Genomic DNA, 25,704 nt, shown 5'->3' on the forward strand with positions numbered 1-25,704 from the left:
CAAATGTCAAAATCTGTAAGAGTAAGTAACTTTGATTGTACAACACATAAAGATCCTTGAAATTAGTTGTAATTAAAAATATTTTGCTCTTTTAAAAATGGGAATTAAACTTTGATTTTTTGTTCTAATTAAAAATGACAATTTTCCTTTTTAAGAATAAAGAGACACTAGCGAACTCATATAATTGCTTTGCAGTTTCCATGGTTGAATATTTTGAAAGTGAAATAATTTTTCCAGTTTTAGAATACGGTATGAAATAGAAGTATTTTATAAGAAATTGGATTATTTAGAATATATAGAATAAATTATATTGTGTCTAATAGTAATCCTCATTCCTGTTGATAATCTCAGTTTATAGGTTAAGTGACTTGGCCAAGGTCATGGAATTGCAAGTGATAAAACTTATATTCAAAATATGGGGCAATGATTGTTTGCTTGGCTTATTCTCTCCCTCATCCTTGCTTTAAGATCAAGGATATTGTACTTTTGCTCATTTGATACCTGTCTGTGACTAACATGCTAAAGAGTTTAGACTTGATCCTCAAGTTAATAAAACCAATGAAAGCTGGACAATAATATGAATATGATTAGATTATTGTGGCCAAAGGATTGGAGAAGGGGAGCTTGATTGGAAGGGCTTGTTAAGAGTCTAGAGGAGATGATATCAGCTTCAACAAGTCAGGGATAGTGAGGATAGGGAGGATTGAATGTAACTGATTAATATCTTAGAGGCGCAATAGACAAAACTTGGAGACTGTGCACATGTTCCAGGGTTAAGGGTGAGGCCAAGGCAAGGGGCTTGGGCAGCTGAATAGATTGTGACACCAGTGGTGAAAATAGAGAGAACAGGTGAAGAAGCCGGCTGGGTGTTAATGAATGATTTTGGTTTTAGATACCTTAAGATATGATCCCTTCAGAACAATAGCTTGGAGATCATCATCATCAAAATATCCGCTTGCCCAAATCTGTAGTCCCCAGGCCCCTGGAACAAGGCCTGCTGCCCTGCGTGTCTTGGCAGTTGTTCAAGCACGATTGGAATCTGGCTCAGCATTAGGCCAAGTGAGCACAGAGCCTTGCACTGCTGCATATTTAAAACTACTTGTCAGGAAAAGGAGCTACAGAGAAGAAGGGCTGTGATGGGGGAAGGCAAACATTCGCACCGTTCAATAATTCAGCGCAGAGCTGGTCTTGGCTGCTGAGTTACCATCACAAGGAGCATTTTTAAAGTCAAACCCAATTTCCGTGCGAAGTCATGCCTGAGCAAGCTGGATCGTTGCCAAAAGACAAGAGAAGACTCCAGACCTTTCTATAAACAGGCTCTGAGAGATACGGGGTACTGCATGATAAAGCTGTCAGTCTGGTTGCAGCAGCCTGGCATGTGACTCATTTGCATATGTCACTTCCTTTAGTGTAATCCAGTCCATGGGCCTCTAACTTCCAATCCTGTGAGCAAATAAAGCTGTCCAGCACGACCTGCGACGATCAGATTCAGGCTGTATTTAGGAGGGGAGGGGTCTGGCCTCATATCCTTCATCTTTATGCTGCTCCGCTCCAGCTCACAGCCCCTCCAGTCGGATGGAGCTCTTCAAAGGGAGGGGCATTTCAGAGGAGGGTCCCAGGGATAGCCCCTTTGTGGGGCTGGGCCACGAGGTTGGGGAGAGTGGAGCTGCTGGAACTCTGGAGGGACTGGCTGATCCAGCTTTCCCACTGCACCCCTCTGGGAGGGCAGGCTCTGGGTGTAGGTTGCCCATCTCCTTGCTCTCCTCTGGCACTGCTTCTATGCCCCCTTGGTTAGCCTGGGAGCCCATCCTACCCAGACTTGGGGTCAATAAGCAGAGGACCTGTAAGGAGTCCTTGATGGGATGTACAGCCCTGCCCAACCCTGCACAAGGTAGGGTATTAATGTTTGTTTTGTGGTGAGCTGCCTGCTTATGGCTGGGTTTGGGCCTCCATTCATTTTTATTTTCTTTGAGTTGCACTCTGGGCAAAGCTTCTCCCAGCAGGCGGAATCTGGCCTGGGGGCTCCAGCTTCTCTCACCTGCCTGGCCTCCCAAGAGCTAGAGAGCTCCACATCTCAACTCATCTATAACCCATTAGCAGAGCCATCAGCTAGCAGAAACTAGGAATAATAAAAATGTGCCGTATTTTTACAAGCTGGATGCCAGGCTTGGTGATCAGGACACAGACTGCTTTCAGCTCCCACATGCCCCTCCTGCTAGCTGCTTTGTGCAGAGTACTGGCTACATGGCTGCAGGTGAGAGCCCTGCCTGTGAACAGGCCACCAGGATGCTGGGACATACCAGTTGGTAAGTTCGGCTTTACAGACCCTTCTGCCATCCTCCCTCTGCCTTGCCATTATGTAATTCAAAATAAAAATGATACTGACTCTTAAAGCACAAAACTGATACAGATGCTGAGATTAAAATGATTTCACTTGAGATATTTAGATTGTAAAATTTCAGTTCAGTTCTCACTGAAGCCAAACATTTTTCAGTTTTGTGGGAGATGCCTGCTGGGCTGCGTCTCTAAATCCATATTTCAGCTACCTATTGAGTCATCCAGCTCTGTACCCCAGGGCCCCAGACCCCAAGACTGCTTTCTTACCCCTGCCAGCCCCTGTGGCTGGGCCTCTCTGATGCTGCCTGCCTCTCAGGGCCTGCCCATCCCTCCTTGATTCTATTGTCCTGCTTAAGGAAACTCCTCAGACTCTAGCTAACAGGGCATATGTCTGGCTTCTTCTTTCCTTTTCATGCTGGTTCCCTGAGTTTGGAGGAAACGTCTGGAATCACTTGAGGGCTCCATCCCAGAAGTGACACAGTTTTGCCTATGCTGTTTTGTGTTTAGATTCCAAATCTTTCCTGCTAATGTCTGAATCTCAATTTTAATCTTGTCAATAACTGGATCCATAGTCATCCATCACACTTGGGGAGTCAGGACAGTGGAGAAAGAAAGTTTAGGAACTCTGACTTCCTTTGTGCCTTTTGGTGGCTTTAAAATGAGTCCATGCATTATTTGATACTCCTCCCTTCAAGAGATGGAGCTGAATTCTCCTCTACAGTATGGGCTAGACTTAAGAAGTTGCTTCTTTTAAACAGAATGTGGCTTCTTTCTTGCTCTTTCTCTTGGATCAATCATTCTGGCGGAAGCCAGATACCATACTATGAGGACACTTGAATAGCCCTAGGGAGAGGCCCTTATGGTGAGGAACTAAGGCCTCCTGCCAGCAACCAGCAACGGACAGTCATACGAGAAAGCCACCTGGGAGTGGGAACTCCTGTCCCAGTCCAGCCTTCAGATGACTACAGCCCAGCCTTTTTTTTTTTTTTTTTTTGAGACGGAGCCTTGCTCTGTTGCCCAGGCTGGATGGAGTGCAGTGGCATGATCTTGTCTCACTGCAACCTCCACCTCCCAGGCTCAAGCAATTCTGTTTCAGCCTCCCGAGTAGCTGGGATTACAGGCATGTGTCACCATGCTTGGCTAATTTCTGTATTTTTAGTAGAGATGGGGTTTCACCATGTTGGCCAGGCTGGTCTTGAACTCCTGACTTCAAGTGATCCACCCTCCTTGGCCTCCCAAAGTGCCGAGATTACAAGCACGAGCCACTGTGCCTGGCCCCCAGTTAACATTTTGAGCACAGTCTAGTGAGAGATCCTGCACCAGAGCCTGCCAGCTAAGCCACTTCCCAAATCCCAACTCTGTGAGATAATAAAATGTTAACTGTTTTAAGCTGCCAAATTATAAGGTAATTTGTTACACAGCAATAGATAACTAATACATGCTCAAAAGATAGGACTGGAGAGAGGGATGGGAGGGGTCTCACCAAATACTTTTCTGTACAAGGTGCTTTCATGTGATTTAATCCCCCTTTCCCCTGAGAACATCACATCCTAATGGCTTATTTACTTCTCTGTCTCCCAGATAATCCATGGGCTCCCGAGAGCAGGGATTGTGACTTACTCATCTCTGATGTAGCCAAGTTCTGACAAACCTAAATGTGCAGGTAATGTAAAATTCTTTATTTTTCTATAACTCTCTGAATATCTATTTTGAGTATCTGCTCTGAGTGGCAGAAACAGCCAATTCTGGGGCACTTTACCTCTCAGATCCGACTTCGCTCACTCTTTCCATACCCTTTTGAGCCATGGGAAGCACCTGGCTGCCTCTGTGCCCTGCAGGGTGGGAAAATTCTTCCAGGGGTTCTCAGATCTGCTGGGACTCTATAAGATCTGCCACTTCAGGCCTCTCCTCTGGACAGGAGGCTAAAATCCCACCCCCACGGCAACCTTAGGACTCACCGCAATGGCTAATTCTTTTGTTTCACCTTTACTCTTAGTTACTTGCCTCTGACTTCCAAATCTATTGTTTAGGACTAGGGACATTCAGGGCCGTGTGTGTGTGCGTGTGTGTGTATGTTTGTGTGTATGATTTTTAAACTTTTTAACAAATTATAAAAAAATTTTAATATATAGGCCAGGCATGGTGGCTCACACCTCTAATTCCAGCACTTTGGAAGGCCAAGGTGAGCAGATCACTTGAGCTCAGGAGTTCGAGACCAGACTGGCCAACATGGTGAAATCCCATCTCTACTAAAAATACAAAAATTAGCTGGGCGTGGTGGTGGATGCCTGTAATCGCAGCTACTTAGGAGGCTGAGGTGGGAGGATTGCTTGAGCCTGGGAGGAAGAGGTTGCAGTGAGCCGAGATCACGCCACTGCACTCTCGCCTGGGTAACAGAGCCAGACCTTGTCTCAAAAAAAATTTTTTTTAATATACAGAAAGATCAGAAAATAATATGACACTTTTGTATCTACTACCAAAAGTAAACAGGCATTAAAATTTTGTCATGTTTGCTTTAGATCCTTCTTTTCTTAAAAATAAAATAAATCACTACAGATAGAGCCAAATACCTCCATTCTCCTCTGCTCCCTGGAAGTATCGACTATGCTGAAACTGGCGTTCATCTGTCTCTTGTGGATTTTTGTTCTGTTATTATTTGTTTATGCATTTAAAAAGAATATGTTCTATTGTATACATCTAAAAAGTTTTCTTATTGTATGTGTCACTTTTTTCCTACTCCATATTATGTTTATTTTCCTCATTTTAAGGTAATAATTTACTTAGAGCGAATTTTACTCTTTTTAGTGTAGTATAGACTTCTATATGTTTTGACAAATATGTCCAAACATGTAATTACCACCACAAGTAAGATATAGAACAGATTTGTTACCCCAAAAAGTTGCTACTAGGACCTCGATATTTGATATACATATACTAGGCTCTAGAAAATGGAAAGCCTAGCCTTGAATCTCAAGAGTGTTTTGTCTGCCATTCTGCGGTGTTAACTTCCTGCTTGAAGCAATCAATGCCTGAGAACTGAGGGGGAGATGGTGTCAGGTTTGAAATTCACAAGCAGGAATCTCAGTTAATATGCAGCCACCCTTGCTCGCCCCCAGTCGAAGTCCTAGTGCCTAGCCAAAGCTAGATCCACGAGAAATATTGGTCATCTAGTGAGTAAATAAATGAATACATGAAGCAACTTCTGTAGGAAGGTAGATAAGGAATTGTTCTCTTCTCCATCCTTTCTGAGTACTGGGAGTTACCAAGGAGGCTTCAAGGTTGGGCTTTAGCCCTGTTCCTTTGGTCTCCAATGCTGGGGGAGATGTGGATTGATTTCAGACCCAGGAGCAAGGCGTCCTGCATTCCTGTCTCCAATATTGCTCAATACAGTCTCGTAGGCTCTTCCTGGGTTGTGTGAGTGTCTCCTTATGGGATATCTGAGCTCTTGCTTGCCGTCATTCACTCAGTGAACCAGCATCTCAATGCTTTTTCTCCCCATGAGAAGAATGAATTCACTTGGATTGTTAAGTATAAAAGTGTTAGGGAAAGACTCTTAAACTGCTAACCATAAGGCTTAACCTCTCCGGTAACGGAGATCAGTGCTCCTTTCTACTTTCTTTGCAGCCCAAGGATCTTCAGCAACTGTGGCTCCCAAGATGGTACATATTTTCCAAAGGAAAAATGGGTTATGATTGATTAGTTATGTCTGTACAAAAGATGGACAGAAAGAGCAAGAGAGTAAATATAGCTATGCTGTATTCACCAACCCTGACCCATGACTTTGATGATGCCATATTACTTTTCCAGGATGTTGGTAAAATAAGCCCTTCTATGGCAAAAATCCTCTTTGCCCTTCTAGGATGCCCAGTTTCTTTTTCTTTTCCTTTTTTTTTCTTTTTTTTGGAGACAGGGTCTCACTTTGTCACTTGTGCTCAAATACAGTGGTGGACCATAGTTCACCACAGCCTCAGTTTCCTGCGCTCAAGCAATCCTCCCAGCTCAGCCTCCCAAGTAGCTAGGACTACAGGTGCACACCACTGCACGTGGCTAACTTTTTTTTTTGATATGGAGTCTTGCTCTGTTGCCCAGGCTAGAGTGCAGTAGCACCGTCTTAGCTCACTGCAACCTCCGCCTCCAGGGTTCAAGTGATTCTCGTGCCTCAGCCTCCTGAGTAGCTGGGATTACAGGCATGCGCCACCACACCCAACTAATTTTTACGTTTTTAGTAGAGACGGGTTTTCACCATGTTGGCCAGGCTGGTCTTGAACTCCTGACCTCAAGTGATCCATCTGCCTCAGCCTCCCAAAGTGTTGGGATTACAGGCACGAGCCACTGCACCTGGCCAATAACTTTTAAATTTTTTTGTAGAGAGAGGGTGATGCTGTGTTGCTCAGGCTGGTCTCAAACTCCTGGGCTCAAGTGATCCTCCTGCCTTGTCCTCCCAAAGTGTTGGGATTATAGGCGTGAGTCACCATGCCCACCTGCCCAGTATCTTTTGGTGTCCAACAGCTAACTGACCTAGACAGACTCTGTCTGGAGGCAGCAATGATGGAGGCGTTCTTCTTGTGGCTAGGCTGAGAAGATAACAGCAATGGAGTTGGCTTAGCACTCCTGCAGACCCTCTGTGCCAGAGGCAAACCAATACAGATGTCTGAACTGGCCTTCATTTCTTATTGAAGGTCTTGGCAGCAAGTCCCAGGGTATTTTCATTATTTAGCATCCTGATTGAGGTGTGTGTCTGTGTGAGAGAATGAAGCACACAGGTCCTGCATCTCATTGCTTCCTCTGCTGAAAGAAAACAGGCAGCCTAGCCTTGGGAATTCTAAGTCGCAATGGAAAGAAGAGCAGTCCCAACTCTTATCCACTTTCCTGTTGCATGTGCTGGCCCTATTGGGGTGGGCTGTCCATTGGGGGTTTGTTGACTTTTTGCTTCTGCTAACTGTTCACAAGAAAAAATCCAAGCAGAATCTCTGTGTTTTAAAAAGTACTTAGCTAAAGTATGCAGCAGATCTCTTTCTTCTGCCCCACGGGGGACTGGCAGGTCTCTATCAGTGCCCAGTGGAAGCAAAGCCTCTGCACAAAGAGGTGATGCCTTCACCCCGCAGGGCTCCTGAGGACCCCCTGGGGGAGGGGCAAATTCAGGGAACAGCAGCTGCTGAGGGCCAAGCTCCAGTGATCTTCAGTTCTTGCTCACTGCAGATCAAAGAAGTCTTGCTGTGTCCAGATCATATAAATATTGAATAAGGCTGCTTGGAATCCTTAAAGGAGTTTGGAGAAGAGGAGGAGGAGTTCAGTGCAGAAGATGGTATCAGAAAATGCTGACCCTCAGCTAAGAGCTAATACAAAAGTCAGCAACAAAGGAATGAGAATGGATCCTATCAGGCATGGCTTCTATTTTTGGCTTGGAATTTGCACACGCGTTGCTTTTAAGGTATAAGTTGTGCAAGAATTTGACTGTCTGGGTCAGAACAATGAGAAGGAGAAAAGCATTTATCTCTTGGTTTGGGTTTCTAAACTTTCCTCCTTTATTTGGAAGTCCAGTATATTAACTTGAGGCTCCCGGCCTCACGCTGTCTTTCTACACTTGCTGCAGGAGAGTTCTCTACCCACTCCTGGGGCAGGTGGTCTCAGGGGTCTTTCATGAGTAGGCTATTCTCCAAACGACCCCTGTTGATTTAGGAGTCATGTTTGCTGGGAAGCCTTCCGTGACACCCCAGAAGTGCATCAGACCCCTCTGTCTGCAGCCCCACAGGCCCCAGTGCTCACTTTCACCAGAGCACATGTAACACTGGCTTGTGTGCGTGTCCATCTCTTCCACTGCACTACAGCAGCTTGGGCAGGCTCAGTGCCTTAGTCACCAGTACGTCCCCAGCCCCTAGCGCAGTGCCCAATACATAGCAGGTGCTCAAAAAACATGTGCTGAATGAATACACGAGAAGAAGTGTATGAGGGAAGTTCCCAGGGCGGCCCTCCAGCCAGAAGCTTCCTGAGTTCTTGTTGTGGCTTCTCTAGGTAATCGCTGGTACCACCCAGGAGATCAGAATACTGATCCCCCAACTTGTCTGCCCTCAAGTGTAGCACATCCAGTAGGCTACTTTATGAGACATGAAACTCTTTTCCTATGGTGTGGTGAGTCTGGGTGCAAACCTTTTTGGAGCAAGTGGTGGGCACGTAGTCAGGCGTGAATTCTACCCCGTGGTTTAGGGTTAAAGCCTGATTTCATGAGTCTCTTCACAGGCTTTTCAAATTCTCTCACCATCTCTGGCTGCTCTAAGCCCAGATTCTTGAAGTTTAATGTCTTTCTTCACATCTTACCTTTCTGTTTGTTTATTTATTTTGAGACAGGGTCTCATTCTGTCACCCAGGCTGGAGTGCGGTGGTGTGATCATGTCTCACTGCAGCCTCGACCTCCCGGGCTCAGGCAATCCTCCTGCTTCAGACTCCCATGTAGCTGGGACCAGAAGCACACACCACCATGCCAGGCTAATTTTTTATTTTTGTAGAGATGGGGTCTCACCATGTTGTCCAAGCCAGTCTTGAACTCTTGGTCTCAAGTGATCTGCCCTCCTTGGCCTTTCAAATTGTTGGGATTACAAGTGTGAGCCACCACACCCAGCCGTATTTTACCTTAATTATTTTCCTTGTCAGAGGCTGGGACATCTCTCACTCTTTCTCTTCTTTGTGGGTTTTTGGAAGATGAGGGCATTTTGGAGTCAAGGTCCCTTGGTTTCCAGTTGAAATTCCTCTTCTTGCAGCCCCTTGGAAGATTCTGTAGGCCTGGTCTTGAGTCCCCTGTATTCATACTTTGTGTCCTTCCCCGTGCTCTGTTCTCCATCCTCTCGTCCTCTCTGGAAGCTCTGTCCACTGAATGCATGTGCCCAGACCTTGTGTCCCATTGAGGCTTACCCCCAAACCCATCCTCCACAGCCCCTGCCCTGCAGAAGATTCCTCATTCAGCCACATCCTCACCCGGGCTGTCATCAGCTCCACCTCCCACCAAGGGTCTCCCACTGACCTCCTCCCTCAACTTCCCAACTTCCACCGCTTCAAAATTGTTTGCCCAGCCTGGGTCTCCCCTCCATGCACTGTGATTTGGGGAAAGGACTTGTGGTTTCAAATATCACTCACCTCTGTCCTCACTTGCTCTTTCTAATGAGAAGGTGCCACAGGCCTTGAGAAAGTGAGCAGGGATTTACCAGGAGGACAAAGGGAAAACCTCATTCCAGGAAGAGGAAATAGCCAATGCAAAGGCCCAAGGAAGAAAAAGAAGTGAAAAAAAAAAACGGCCAGCAACCTGGTGTGACATGGGGTGGAGTGGGGGCCTGGGGGACAGGGCTGAAATCCTTGCCTTGAGAATAATTTTACAGGGAATCATCAAAATATATTTGGGTTAGACTGTTATTCATTAGCTCTGTGTTTATATTGTATTCCTCAGTTCACAGACAAAGGGCTAGTCTTGAAATTGATAAAAACATTGATGAGAAAAATTAATAAGAAACTGATTGCTGAAAGTAGCCAAAGACCCACAGAATGAATAAAAGATATGATTAGAAGTTCACAGAGGCTGAGTGTGGTCGCTCACCCCTGTAATCCCAGCACTTTGGGAGGATCGCTTGAGCCCAGGAGTTCGAGACCAGCCTGGGCAACAGAGCAAGACACCGTGTCTACAAAAATATATTTTTTGAGATGGAGTCTCCCTCTGTCACCCAGGCTGGAGTGCAGCGCCGTGATCTTGGCTCACTGCAACCTCCGCTTCCCAGGTTCAAGTGATTCTCCTGCCTCAGCCTCCCGAGTAACTACTGGGATTAAAGGCGTGCACCACAACGCTCGACTAATTTTTATATTTTTAGTAGAGACGGGGTTTCACCATGTTGGCCAGGCTGTTCTCAAACTCCTGACCTCAAGTGATTCACCAATTTTGGTCTCCCAAAGTGCTGGGATTACAGGCGTGAGCGACCGTCGTGCCTGGCCACTACAAAAAAAAATATATATATATTATATATATATATCTCACCTGGGCATGTTCTCACAGACCTGTAATCTCAGGTACTCAGGAGACCAAGATGGGAGGATTGCTTGAGCCGGGGAGGTCGAGGCTGCAGTGAACTGAGATCACGCCACTGCACTACAGCCTGGATGACAGAGCAAGACCCTGCCTCAAATAAATAATAAATAAATAAATAAAAGATTTAAAAATAACTTGGATGGGTGCAAAAGAACCTAATAGTGGTCGCCCAAGTGCAGGTCGGAGAAGTGTGGGAACCAGGCAGACAGGGAGCAGGGGCGAGGCTCTGTTCACTGTGAACCTTTTAATACACATTTCCTCAGATTTGAATCATGCAACTACGTACCCTATTCAAAACATCACATAAAAAATGAATTGCTTATTCCCACAGTCTTTTTTTCAGAATAGCTCTTCTGCAGCTCAACTGCCCGGGGAGCCCAGCATCCAGCTTTATGACTCACAAACCATCTCCAGTGATCTCAAGTGTTAAAAAATAATTCCCCCAAACAAATTCCTGGACACCTTTAGCGAGCAGCTGCCAGGGGTCACCCGTCTGTGAGCCATTACAACTCCTTCCGGGTTGAAGTTGACCCGCTGGTGTCTCTGGGGGCTCTGAGTTACGTGTCTGTGTTTCTCTACCTGCTTCTCTCCCACACAATTCATCAGTTTCAGGTGGTGTCTCCATGCCCTTTATTTTGGTATCTTTCTTCCCTGAGCATCTCTGCCCTAAGATGACCCGGCTGAGAAGTTCTGTGAGAGGTTCTCACCCTCTTTGGGCTTTGGGATCCCTTTTCCAGACCCTGTACATGGTGCATATCCAATGTGCTTGCCCAACTTGAACACCTTATAAAAACCTTTGAAATCACTCTGTGAAAATCTTGCAAACGAGGAGCAGCTGGACTGGAGAAAGAGCCAGCCAGTTGCTTGCTACTTTCTCAGAAGTACAGTGGAAAGCACCATGTCCCAGAGTTCCAGGAGGTGAATGGCAGTGTTAGCCTTCACAGCCCTGGGATATGACTGCCTGAGACAATGGCCCTCTCCTCTACCACTGGTGTTCGTGTGATTGCCCTCCTTAGGATGCACAGTCAGTAATTTCCCGGGAGAGCTGTGGGTCTGGACTTTCCTCCTTTTGGCCTAATTGCCCTGTGTCTGTCACATCTGTCACTCAGGTCTAAGCTAACTTACTACCCACACTTCCTTAGGCAGATACTGAATAAAAGATTAATAAGCTGAAGTCCAACCAGGCTGACTCATTTCCCTGCTCTTCTTTTTGGAAGCTGACCTTTTAGAAGCATTCTGTTCATTTGTGTATCGCTTGTTTCAGTCCCAGAATGAAAGAGTTCTGTATCTTTGGCTACACATTTGAATTCCCAACCAGTTATAAACTCTTAGAGTGTGCAGGGACCACCTGTTTGCCATCTTTGTTCACCCACAGTCACTAAAACACAGCCGACCCTCTGTAAATACTCGAGTAAATGAATGAATGAGAAGTTGAGTGGATCTCTAACACTACGTATTTAGATCACCTCTGTCCAGTGGAAATGTCTGTGATGATAGAGACGTTCTATAGCTGTGCTGTCCAATGCTGGGGCCACTGGCCGCGGGCAGCTACTGAGTACTTCAAATGTGGCTGGTAGGGCTGGAGAACCACATTTTAAATTTTAATTAATTTTATTGAAATGGTCACGCGTGGCTAGTGGCTGTCATATAGAACGGTATAGATATAGGTCATTAGCTTTATAATTTGATCATCCACATTGATCTACTATAGAACCTTCTTAATTAACTTTTCTTATTTCACAAGGCCCAAAAACTTTCAGCAACAGTTTTAGAAGCAGTGAAAAAGCATATAAGCACTTCCTATGATCACCACAGGCAGACAGAGGCCAAAAGGAGAAAGAGTAAATACAAGTTCATTCTGCCTGCTTTTTTTCTGAGAAAGTCTTGGGTCCCTGGGAGTATAAAGAGTCAGCCTCTTGGTTTCTGACTCACCCAAGAGCCACCCCCTAGATTGCTTCAAGTCCCCACCAGCAGGCCAGGCACAGAGTCAGGGATGCGTCTGAGGAAGAGTGCCACTTGCTGAGTCATCGGCACCATTTCTCAGAACAGGTGTTCTTTAGCCAGCCTCCTGGGAGGGCGCCCCACCCGTGGTGCCTTCACCTGCAGGGTGACTGCAGCCTGTGGACAGGCATGAGGTTCATTCCTGCTCAGGAATGTTGGAGGTGGCATGGAGCTACCAGAAATGTATGCCCAGAGACTCTAGAGGAATGCGATCCAGAAACTGGCTTTGTGCTACAGCATAGAGGCTCTGCCAGAGGCTGAGTTCCCTACAGCAACTTTAATGCCACACAAAGACCTTTTCTTCAGTACTTGGTCCACCTGGCTACACCCAATGTCTCTACTGGCAGAAGGCAGAGTACTTTGTCATGCAGGGTGCATGGGGCTCAACAGTCACAGTAGGGGGTGGCTGGAGAGGAGGCATTTATGGATGTCTGTGTGTGTGTGTGTGTGTGTGTGTGAGAGAGAGAGATACTGGGGGGATCCCCTAGATGCTACTGTCCTCGATGGGCTAGAACAGGACAACCTCTCCATACCCAAGGTGAGCAGTGCTCATGCCTGTCTGCCAAAGGAAGGCAGTTCCCCATTGCTTTCTGGGCTAGAGAATGTTCACAGAGCAAGTTATGAACACTCCCATGATGCCAGGTCACTAAGCCGGAGTTCCCAGGGCTGCCTGCATCCTCTGCTCTCACCCCCGAGGGATACAAGCAAAAGGTACCTACCACCTAGCATGTCCCAGTCCTGAGCTATGCCGTCCCCTCTGGGCAGCCCATCCTGCTTACCAGGTCTCATTTGGAAGACAAAAAGATTGCAGCGCTGGGTCCCTGACACAGCAGAACTCCCAGGGTGCCTGAGGCCTAGGGTAGTGTCTGGGTGCAGTCTTGTTTCGACATAACCTACACACCCTACAGGCCCAGTAGGCAGGGCAGGTGCAGCCCAAACTGCACATGACACACAGGAGAAGCTCTGATTCCCAGATGCACAAACAATGCCTCATTCAGGGGCTCAGGGAAGCGCAGAGGTAGCTGTGACTCCGCACTGATGTGCCTCGCCCTTCTGTCACTCTGACTCTTCTGCCAACCACATCTTCAAAATCTTCTGGGCAGCGGCAAGTGTAGGTTTGGAGAATAACTGGTGTCCAGGTATCCAATTGCTGCAGGAGTAAGATGCTGACATAATGGCAGGCTAGTATCAGCTTGTCATCCGGGCCTTTGCTTCTTGAAATCCCATCCAGCTGTATCTAAAAGTCCTGTGGTTTCTATCGCCCTACTTTTTCAGAGCAACTTATCCCTGCAGACAGTGTGGCTATTTCTGGGTCAGGTGTGACTGAAAAGGCTGGTGTGAGCAGACCAGCCCGGCCATTCCAGAAGGCTCCTTTCGGGTTTCCTGGAGAAGGATTGTCTCAGTTTATAGCTGTGGCTTTGTCCATTTCTTGGGATGCTGAAGGTTAATACCTCCAGAAATTGTTCCCTAAATAAAGAACACTTAATTGAGGGCAAAGCTACCTGTGCAGCATAGTCAGAGAATTTTAGATTTGGATAGCTAAAGAGAACGTAGAGATCACAGCTTCATCTGAAGGGTAAGGAAAACAATACCAAAGAGGTTAGGTAATTTGGCCAGCGCCACTCAGCTTATAGGCAGAGATACCAGAACCTTGAGGAGGCAGTTGATCAAGACAATGCTTAAGTTCATGAGCTGAGATTGGCTTTGAATGGACACAGGAGACTTACTCTGGACTCCTCACTTAGAAGAAGGGGTATGGAGTCAAAATTATTTTGGTGAATGTTTTCCTTTTTCCCCCAGTATCGGACCCTAAATTTTTTCATCTATTAAGTAGGGTAATAACTTGTCCTCCTCATCAAACGTTTTGCTTTTTCTTTTTTCCTAGATTGCACATACTGGATTTATGTAATTTGTGATTCACTTGATTGACTGAATCTGATTGCAGGGGAAGACTCAGATCCACCTTCCCATCTCCAGGGAAGATGGTGCTGGGGTCAAAAGATGCCAAGACCTCTTGGGAGGATGACCTCCAAGGTTGAACAAGGGGCAAAGCTTAATCTGCCCTTTCTCCCTGATAACCTACCTGTCAGCTCTCAGGGAATTTGGACTGGTATGTACTGAGATGAGAATGAGAGGGTGATACCCTCTTATGCTTTATGTAAACTTTGGTCAGATGAACCCCTCTGGCCTGGGGAGAGATGTGCAGAGCCTCATTGCCATGGACTGGGATATGCCACGAGATGAGTGAAGCCTCTGCATTTTCTGTGAGCCAGATATTGTCTCTCTTCTCTATCTTGCCCTGGAAATGCAGGGGCCTCTCAAAATAGGGTCTGGTAAAAGGATCAGCTAATGTTTTCCACAAAGTTTTTTTTTTTTTTTTTTTGAGACGGAGTCTTGCCAGGCTGGAGTGCAGTGGCACGACCTTGGCTCACTGCAACCTCCACCTCCTGGGTTTAAGCAATTCTCCTGCCTCAGCCTCCGAGTAGCTGGGACTAAAGGTGCGTGCCACCATGCCCAGCTAATTTTTGTATTTTTAGTAGAGATGGGGTTTCACCATGTTGGTCAGCATGGTCTCAATCTCTTGACCTCGTGATCCACCTGCCTCAGCCTCCCAAAGTGCTGGGATTATAGGCATGAGCCACCATGCCCGGCCCATAAGGTTCTTTAAAGAAAATTTTTTAAAGAAAGTTCTTTAGAGAAAGTTTTTAATTGTTCTGCTGGAGGTCATTCCAGTTCCGTTTCTGAAATAGTTGCTGGTTAAGAATCTGGTGGCCACCCATCCTCCATGGCAGGCCAGTTCTGTGGTGGAAACACTGCCATTCTGGACACGTCAGGGTTATAAACTGGTTCTGGGGCTGACGATTGATGTACCCCACTGAACTAGGAGTGTATTTGATACTATTTGGTAAAATTCTCTCAACAAGATTTTACATTCCAGGCCGAGTGTGGTGGTTCATGCCTGTAATCCCAGCACTTTGGGAGGCTGAGGTAGGCGGATCACTTGAGGCCAGGAGTTCAAGAACAGCCTGACAACATGGTGAAATCTCATCTCTACTAAAAAATACAAAACTTGGCCGGGCATGCTGGAGCATGCCTGTAGCCCCAGCTACTCGAGAGGCTGAGGCACAGGAATTGCTTGAACCTGGGAGGCAGAGGTTGCAGTGAGCCGAGATCATGCCACTGTACTCCAGCCTGGGTGACAGAGCGAGACTCTGTTTCAAAAACCAAACAAACAAAAAGAGATTTTACATTCCTTTAGCCCAAATAATGCAGTTTATATTTTCTTTGATTTCCCTTCTAGTACATAGCCTGAACACATTGTAGACAGTAAAATTTAATTTGAGTTTTTAAAGGCTTAAATTAGGCAGAAACATACCTGTGAGTAAAATAGCCCATGTGTTGAAAATAGAGTACAGATTTATAGTAAAAATATAGTGTTACTTATTCAAGTTGACAGTGAGAAACAATGATTTTTTTTTAACAAAAAGTTATCTTGGTAAAGAACTGATTCAAAAGTCCGAAAGTTTTCAATAACATTCCTCAAAAAATGTGACAGTAAATGCTGCAGACAGCAATTATTTAGCTTGGAAGGTGTAAACTTTGCATTTATATACGTGAGGAAGACAAATAACACCTCTGAAAACTTAAAACTAGTACGAATAAAAGTGTTGATAGGCCAGGCGCAGTGGCTCATGCCTATAGTCCCAGTACTTTGGGAGGCTGAGGCGGGTGGATCACTTGAGCCCTGGAGTTCGAGACCAGCCTGGGCAACATGGTGAAACCCCATCTCTACAAAAAATACAAAACTTAGCTGGGTGTGGTAGTGCATGCCTATAGTCCCAGTTACTCAGGAGGCTGAGGTGGGAGGATCACTTGAGCCCAGGAGGTGGAGGCTGCAGTGAGCTGTGACCACACTACTGGACCCCAGCCCTGGGACAAACAAGACTCTGCGTCAAAAAAAAAAAAAAAAAAAAAAAAAAAAATTGTTGAGAAATGCCACAGATATTGAAGTCATCCCTAAGATAAGATGATTTATTATTCTAGCATGTGTTGAAAGGATAAACTGGGCAAACATGGCAGGTGTTTGAACAGATCAGGGGAAAGTGGGTCTTGAAAATGCCCTCCCAGAGCTGGAGAGCCAGGGCCAGGATGTCACCGAGAGCCACCACGTGTCATCCTTTCAAGGGGCTTTCCCATACCTGAGGCCTGATGCTTGCTGAAGGAAGCTGAGTCTCCAGAGGCATTTGCAGCCTGTGTACACCTGGAAATTAGAGGTAGTATCTGGCTCCTGTTCTTTTAGCTGAGTCAAAGGCAGAGTTGGTGCCTGATCATTTACTTTAATTTCTAACAACATGGGGGCTTATGCAGTCCCTGCCACAATGACATGATCTCCAGCTGATAGGGGAGAGGGCAGGAGGCAGGGACTCAGGCTCTGGAAAGTAGCACTTTACTGGGTGACAATGTGCAAGAGGAGCTGTCATTTTTATGTCCAAATTGCTCAGGTCTGGAAGGTTCTGTCAGGGCAGGAGGCCGAGGAAGGTTGAAAGCAGGAATTGTTTTGCTCTCTTGGGCATGGTAGCAGATTGAATACCAACAATAGCATGCACACTTAAATCATTCCATTGGGCTGGAGATGTTTTAGCCCAAGGTCACTTATTTCCAGTTTGAGGTAAAATGATCTAAGTTGTTGCCTTAACATTTTCAGATGCATTTGTGAGTTGAGTTTTGGCCATGCTGTCAGGCAGGAGCTTTGAGAAATGCTGTTAGCTTTGGAAACTGCCCCTTCTGCAAGGACCTGTGTGGCCTGGAGAGGTTAACCCATTTCCTAAGGCTCCTCTTTGGGCCGGGAGACCTCGGTGCCCCTCTGACCTGCTTTTGTCCTGGTTCCTAGTTCAAGCCCACAGAAGTCTTTCACCTTGCTTTTCTGAAGGACTTTCAAAAGTCTGGAAAAAAACAATAAACAAAACCCAAACACACAGGTGGGGTCAGATTTCTGCATTTGGATGCTGCTTTGACTCCAATAATGTCTATTCCTTAGAAATGTGCCACTGCCTTTTATTTTCAATGGTCATGGCCAACTTTAACACGAGGAGATTTGGTGTCTGAAATACTAAATGTTTTCAGTCTGTGATGATCTCAGCCCAAGAGTGATGGGAGCAAGCCCAGAAGAAGGGGTGCTCATGGGCGTGACCCCTGGTTCACTCCCCACCCCTTGGGAATAAACTTCCATCCTTGTTTCTTTGCTGGGGACTCCACAAGCAAATGGAAGGTGATAAACCTTGAGCCTCCTATAAAACTCTTCTTCCTGCTCCTGGGTGAGACAGGCCTGGAGGGCGGAACTGCTTCATTGCTGAGTTATGCAGCACACACTTGCTGTGCATCCTGAGCTGAGCTGAGCTATGTAAGATCAAGAGCAGAGGGGGCTTTGTTCTTGGCTATTGGGAGCTCCATACAGAGATATGGAACCCCAGAGGCCTCAGATGCAGATTGAAGAGGATTTAACCAAGGCCTGTGACTTTCTGGGGACATCTCTTGCCAGGCTCAGATATCTGGTGGACACTAGGTATGTATTCACTCCAAGAGTGGTACTGAGAATGTCCCCTTTAGGCCCAAAGATGAACTTTGAACTTTGAAATGAACTTCCAAAATATATGTTTAATGTGTAAGAACCAGCTCTCCGGGTGGGGGAGAAGCCCTGATTTGTATTGTTTGCCAATTTCTGTGGTATAAATACTCTCACCATGGCTGACTCGAAGCTAGCAACATCATGTCAACTGACTTGCAAAATTTCTGAAAATTAATAATGGGCTTTTGCAAGCAAAGTCCAGCTGCAGCTCACCACTGGCTCTAGCCCAGCACGGTATTACTGAAACTGACCTGAAGACACAGAGCTTTGGAGCCAACAGACCTGGAGAGGACTCCAGGTGCATTCTAATTCTCCTCTCTGTGTTTCACCAAACTCGTGAATAGAACCCACCTGCGTGTGGGAGACATTTTAATGGAAGGACAGACTCCCTTCACTGAAGATAAATTATTATTTCTTGGTACAGTGGAAGGCAAAGAGGGAAGTGGGAATTCCACCACACACGTCTTTGTGAAGCACCTTCTCTGTATCAGAGTCTGTGTGAGGAGCTGGGAGAGATTCAGGAGGAATATGACCTGCCCTCGTGGAGCTCCGAGTCTGAGTGGAGAGACAGACAGGACAACCAGTAACTGCAGAACAGAGCAACATGGAAAATGTCCTATAGTATTTGATCTAACAAAGAACTGAGGGAGGGTCAAGGAGAAATGATCAATTCAGATTTATGGAATTGGAAAAAGGCATCGTGTGTTTGGTGAATGAGTGTAAGTCTTCCAGCAGAAGGTCAGATGTGTAGCAGGAGTTCCCTAAACATTGATTCCCATCTAGGGTGCTTTCCACTCTAAAAATTCTGTGTCCTAGTACCAGTGTGCAGAGGAAACTGAGTAGATGCTAGATGAGCTGTGCCTACAATTATCTGCAAAATGAAAGCTAAAAAGCCGAAGGCCTATTTGTAGCTGAATTACCAAACGCTGAGAGGATCTGCCTGGCAGGATCTGGGTTGGCTGTCCTTGCTGCCCAGAAACAGTGCACAGTTTTCTGCTATCCATCTGACTGGAGCTGGGGACCGTGGCATCCCAATCACAGGTACTAGGGGGCTGGGGGAAGTGTTGAGATGGGGGGAACACAGTGGGGGTGGTTATCTCTCCAGGAAGGATCCAGAACACAGTGGCATTTTCAGTACCAGCTTCTGCAGTCTTTGTAGATGTGCTTCCTGCATTCCAGTGCCCTCCTGAAGGGAGGACTGGGGAACCGGCTCCAGCAGGAGGATGCAGACATCACACTGATTGGCAAGGCCCGCTCTCCTATTTATGGGGGAGAGAGTGTGCTGTGGAGCCTGATGGCTGAGAACTTGTTCTTAGGGTGTGCGAGGGGGTGGGGGAAGGAGAGAGGAAAGGGAAACATCTGATTATTTGAGCCCAAGCCCAGCACCACCAAGTGAAGCCCGCCCCGCGAAAGGCAGCATGAGCCTTCCTTATCTTGAGATTTAGGGGAGCTCTTGCAGCTTGCACCCTGGGAATTCTCCTCAACCCTCCCACACAGCAAGGAAGATGCCTGGCAATGTGTGTTTGCCTGCCTGACTGTCTGCTGCCTGGGAGAGGCGCCCACTCCAGCAACTCTGCCAGAATCTGGAGCCCTGGATGGGTGTGGGAGTGGGGCAGGGAGGGGGTGCTGGGGAGGGTCTTTGCTGTTCTCACTGGCCAGGGTGGGGGACATCTGTTTGGGGATGAGAGACAAAGTGAGAAGGTGCTTGAGCTATTAGCTGGTTCATCCAGCTCACTCACTCGGAGGGGGCCAGGAAGCGATGATTTGTAAGTTCTGGTGTGTGTGTGTGTGTGTGTGTGTGTGTGTGTGTGTGTGTGTGTGTGTGAGAGAGAGAGAGAGAGAGGCAGGGGGGAGGGAGAGGAGAGAGAGGGAGAGAGAGAAGTCATGAGAAAGCAACTTGGGGTAAATAGGCAATACTTGTCCTTAGCAACCATTACCCTAATCTAAAGTAATTTAAATTATTTTACAAATGTATTTATTTGTCAAATAAATTTACAAGTACAATTACGTACAAATTGGATTGTTGGTTTTGTTGATGGTTTGTTTAAGGGATTATTGAAGAATGAAAACACTCGCTGGAACAATCCGGCCCTCCCTCCCCATTTTACTCAGAAAACAACAAGAAAAAAAATCTTTAGAGAAAAATGTTCTGTCTCCCCATTTTTTCCCACTCGTCCATTACCTCTCACCACTGCAATTACTGTCTCTGCTTGCCTTTGATCCCCATGCCAGTTCACTCTGTTTAGTCATTCATTCACTCACTCATTCATTCAATCAATCAGTCAACCAGTTGGTCAGTCAACAGACATATCTCAGGCACACGTGCTAGGCGTTAGTATCCATGGGTGGAGGCTGTTAAATAAGCTGATTTTCATTTTCATTTAGTCTCAGAGTTTCTGAACAGTTCATTTCACTCCCAAAAGGAGTGCACTTGCACTCTTCTCTGGGGGAAAATGTCTGATTATCTGAGCCAGCAAAGGCAGCTGGGATGCCCTGGAGGTTTCCTGCATCCTGCCGGGCTTGGCCAAGATGACACCAGGGGCTCTCGCCGATGCTGAGATTCCATGGTTTTGTTGTTATAATTTTTAGCGTAATTGAATAGACACGAAGGAAGGACTGTTGTCCCTAAATTAGATTTTCCCCCTTAACTCCCAAGTGATCGATTCCAGTAAAGTCAAGGCCAGACAGGCTCCCCGACTCACGCTGAGCTCTGCCTTCTCTCCAGTGTTTGATTACCTGAGAGCTGTCTAGATTGAGCTGAAGGAATTCAGAAAAGGGCTGTGTGAATTCTCCAGCATGGAGGCCGACTTTGTGGAGAGGAGGCAGGGCCTATGTCGATGCTGCTCGCTCTATTTTCAGGGCTTGGCACCATTCATCCTCAAAAAGGCTACGGGTCCTCACTCAGAATTAAAGGTAATGATTAAAAATTATGGGCAGGACAGGCCAGGTGCGGTGGCTCACGCCTCTTGGGAGGCCGAGGTGGGCAGATCACGAGGTCAGGAGTTCGAGACTAGCCTGGCTAATATAGTGAAACCCCGTCTCTATTAAAAATACAAAAATTAGCCGGGCGTGGTGGTGTGGTCCTGTAGTCTCAGCTACTTGGGAGGCTGAGGCAGAAGAATCACTTGAACCCAGGAGGCAGAGGTTGCAATGAGCCGAGATCATGCCACTGTACTCCAGCCTGGAGGACAGAGTGAGACTCCATCTCAAAAAAAAAAAAAAAATATATGGACTGGACAAAAAGGCAGAAATCAAGCACAAGGCTAGTTTCTCGTCGGAGATCCGGCGGCCTCTCTAAGTCACACCAGGCAGAAGGAAGCAGAGTTTCACTTCAGGCCACATCGGTTCACTCTAACAAGCAGGTTTTGGCATCCCCACGAGGTGTGTCTGCACTCTGGGAACCTGCGAGAGTAAGCTCCATGCTGGCTACCCTGATAACATGAACCCTCTGCCTGCTGCCCCGGCTGCACTGGGTGCTGGGGAAAGCCTGCATTTTGGGTGTGCCTAGGGCCAGGGCTCAGACCGTTATCTCCCTGCAGCCTTGCATGCCTTCCCTTGCCTGGTTACCGTTCTCATCAGAAAAAGCAGGATTCTTCCTTTAAGTCCTGGTGATTTACATGGAGAATAATAAGTTCTGGCTTAATCATCCCTCCAAAGATGAAGAAATTCTCTGCCGAGCCCACCCTTCTCTTGACTTCTGTTCAAAAATCAAATATTAATATAAATCGAAGCCCTCCCCTTCCTCCCATGCCACAGGCTGTTCTGCAAAGCTGCCCTTCATAGGGAGAACTGGCAACGAAGTGTCTGTCAGAAGGACTGTTTTTACCATTGGGACCTGCCTGTAGTGGTGATGAGGTAATTTCTTCTTAAGCTTCTGGTATCCAAGGAGAGAAAAAGAACAGCAAAACAAGCTCTGTTAATAAAGGTGAGAGAGTCTTTGGGTGTTTGCTGTTATTAAAGAGACCTTAAGAAAGGCTACTTCTGAGCTAAAAGCACACTTTCGTCAAAGGTTCATTTTAGAAGGTTCAAAAGACACCAGAGAGAGAGAGAACAAGAGGCAGGAAGAAGCAGGCACACAGAGAGGGGATGAGAGGAAGAGAGGGAGCAGGCAGGAGAGCCACGCTGTGCTGGGAGTCACACATGTGGGCTTGGGCAGTTTGATCACTGGAAAAATGTTTTCTGTTAAGGGTTGGTGCAATGGAAGAGAGAAATCTCTCGATATTTTTTTTAGGATGTGCTTTTGCTGCTGCTGCTCTGTTCGCCTAGAATGCTCTTTTCTGCCCATCTTTAACCCATCTTTTCTAAATGGCTCAGTTCAAATGGCCCCTCCTCCGTGAAGCCTTCTTTGATATCCCCAGTGAGATACATAATTGTTTCACCTTCTGTAGGTCAATAGTAGTTTTTTTCTTTAAAATTTTTTATTTATTTTTATTTTATTTAATTAATTTATTTATTTTTGACACAGAATTTTGCTCTTGTCCTCCAGGCTGGAGTGCAATGGTGTGATCTTGGCTCACTGCAACCTCTGCCTCCCAGGTTCAAGCAATTGTCCCTGCTTCAGCCTCTTCAGTAGCTGGGATTACAGGCGTCTGCCACCACACCCAGCTAATTTTTATATTTTTTTTTTAGTAGGGACGAGGTTTCACCATGATGTTGGCCAGGCTGGTCTCAAACTCCTGACCTTGGGTGATCCACCCACCTCGGCCTCCCAAAGTTCTGGGATTACAGGCACGAGCCACCGCACCCGGCCTATTTTTACTTTTTGAGACGGAGTCTCTCTGTCACCCAGGCTGGAGTGCAGTGGCATGATCTTGGCTCACTGCAACCTCCGCCTCCCAGGCTCAAGTGATTCTCACGCCTCAGCCTCCTGAGTAGCTGGGACTATAGGCATGTGCCACCATACCTGGCTAATTTTTGTATTTTTAGTAGAGACAGGGTTTCACCATGTTGGCCAGGCTGGTCTTGAACTCCTGACCTCAAGTGATCCACCCGCCTTGGCCTCCAAAAGTGCTGAGATTACAGGCGTGAGCCACCATGCCCGGCCCAAAATTTTTATTTTTAATTGTGGTAAAATACACATAAGATAAAATTTACCATCTTCAATGTTTCTATGTGTACAGTTCAGCAGTGTTAAGTGTATCCACACTGTTGTGCAACCACCCTCCAGAACTTTCTCATCTTGCAAAACTGAAACTTTATCCATTAAAAAACAGCTCTCTATTTCCCAATCCCCTCAGTCCCTGCAACTACCATGTTATTTTCTGTCTCTTAACTACTCTAGGTACCCGGTAAGTGAAGTCATACAATAGTAGTCTTCTTGTGACTGGTTTATTGCACTTCTTATGATGTCCTCAAGGTTTACCCGTGTTGTAGCATGTGTCAAAATTTCTTTCCTTTTCAAGGAATAGTAATTTAATTTAATTTTTAAATGGCATTCATAACATGCTGTCTTATTTTTAAGCTATGTGTGCATATTATATCTCCCCTGTGGAATTTGAAATTCTGAGTTTCTCTCCCTTTGGAGTCCCATTGTACCTACAGCCCAGTGCTTGGCAGAGAGTTTGTGCTAAAGAACATTAGTTGAGAGGATCAAAAGACCAATGCTACCCTATTGTCTTGAGTGGGCACTCCTAGACCTCTCTCTCCTTCCATACCATACCCCTAAAATGCTCAACAGCAATGTTTTGTTTGTTTGTTTGTTTCCTTACAGACAGGGTCTTACTCTGTCACCCGGGCTATAATGTAGTGGCGTGATCATAGCTCATGGCAACCTTGAACTGTTGGGCTCAAGCAATCCTCCCACCTCAGCCTCCCGAAGTGCTGGGACTACAGGTGTGTACCACCACACCCAGCTAATTTTTAAAATTTTTTTGAGAGATGGGGTCTTGCTATGTTGCCTAGACTGGTCTCAAACTCCTGGCCTCAAGCAATCTTCCTGCCTCGGCCTCCCTAAGTCCTGGGATTATAGGCATGAGCCACCACGCCTGGCCTCTAGGGCAATTCAACCTAGTCCATGTTGTCAAGGGGAGATGAGCACAAAGGGATTGGTATCAGTAATTTTAGGCTTGTCTTAGCCTTGAACCAGGCCCTCATCTTCTCCTGGCTTGAGCCTCTGCTTCCGTTTGGGAAACACTTTTGAAACACCTTTCCTGAAACAGAAAAGCTAACCCAATCTTAAAAGAACAGAAGGCCAGGACAGAAACAGTGAGGAGTGCAGGAGACAAGTCATGCAAGAATGGAAGCTAGTATTTAGATTTTTTATCCTGTTAACTTTCTGGATGTGTGTGTCATCCTTGTTAATAGGCATCTTCTGATAAAGGTGGGGTTGGTAATGGGGTGGGGGTCAGGGGACTGTGGACGTCTTACTATTAATCATACTAAGCATCTTTTCTCACCTTCTTCCCCCAAGTCGTCCCTATGGAAGATTTGCCTATTATGCAACTCAGGAACAATAAAGGAAGCCTGGCTAAAATTTGGCTTAGGATCTTGGAGAACTAACTGTAACTTTATGCTTGCTCTGTAATAGCTATTTTTGGAGTTACTTTAGTTAGCTTGGCTCCTAACCCTGCCCTTTCGCTTTGTTCTCCCACAGCCATTTGTAAGAGAGGATCATGGAATGAATACAGGCATTGAGTCAAGCAGTCTGTGTTCCACTGGCGGTGTGACCTGGGGCAGGCCATTTCACCTCACTGAGCCTTAGTTTCTTCACCTGTAAAATGTGAAAAATATCACCTTCCTTACCAGGCTTTTCTGAGGATTTAATGACATCATGTTCAGTGCCCAGTATGGGTGGATAATACCCAGGAGTTTCTTCCTCTTCTCCTCCTAAGTTGACTTGATCCCCCCCGCTGAAGATCAGGGCTGAACTGGCTCAATTTGGATCCAGGACTGCTGACTTTGTCTCTTCCCTAATTGCCCGCCACACCCATGGACACCCTTAGGTAGTTTATCCTTTTGGGACAACTGGATTCATTAGAGAAGGGTATTCTGGAGTGGAATAAGGCCCTTTTCAGTCCCCATGGAGACTTTTTGGAAGATGAAGTTCTCAAATCCACAAGAGAATTCACAGAAGAGCACACCACCCACAGTTAGATTTCCCTCTCAAGTGCTTTGTCTCCACGTGGGGCAGATGGCTCTTTGTCTGCATACGTTATTGGAGCTTTTGGAGTCCAGCCTTCAGAAGAGCTCTAATTTTTGGATTCATATCAGTTTATTAGAGAAGACTAGTTCTAAGGATTAGCAAATGGGTAGGAGCTCAGCCAGCCCAGAACAAGCAGAGCCATGACAGAAGTTTCTGGAATGATCTCAGAGTCAGTGTCTTCATGGACCCAGGGGGCCTAAATCCAATAGCCTGGATTTGTCACTTTCCCTTATTCCCTTATCAAACTCTTCCCTTTTGGACATCAGAGGAGAAAAGTGCTTCCTGCAAGGGGGCAATTTGCAAAGCTTCATGGAAGTGGCATTTGAGTGTGGCCTTAAAAGATGTGTAGGATTGGGAACCATAGATATTTAGAGGAAGGCATTCCTGGCAGAAGGAACAGCAGCAAAACACAGAGGTGGAAATTAGTAGCAGCATTAATGGAGAATAATTTGGGGAATAAGATACACAAATGGAATAATAAAAATAGCATTAATTAAACACTGTGGGAGTCATTCTGTAAGATGGCCCCTGGTG

The 25,704-nt window shown here is 46.3% G+C and overlaps 1 long non-coding RNA gene across 1 annotated transcript; it reads left to right on the forward strand.

The window, feature by feature from the left end:
- Window positions 1-1,523: 1,523 nt before the first annotated feature.
- LOC116812684 (uncharacterized) lies at window positions 1,524-25,704 on the forward strand. Its single transcript, XR_004370753.1, has 3 exons — window positions 1,524-2,306; window positions 3,919-4,000; window positions 24,622-25,704. It is a non-coding gene; the product is annotated as an uncharacterized LOC116812684 (long non-coding RNA).

Source organism: Hylobates moloch, unplaced genomic scaffold (genome assembly GCF_009828535.3).
Source record: "Hylobates moloch isolate HMO894 unplaced genomic scaffold, HMol_V3 SCAFFOLD_9, whole genome shotgun sequence".
Lineage (NCBI taxonomy): Eukaryota > Metazoa > Chordata > Mammalia > Primates > Hylobatidae > Hylobates > Hylobates moloch.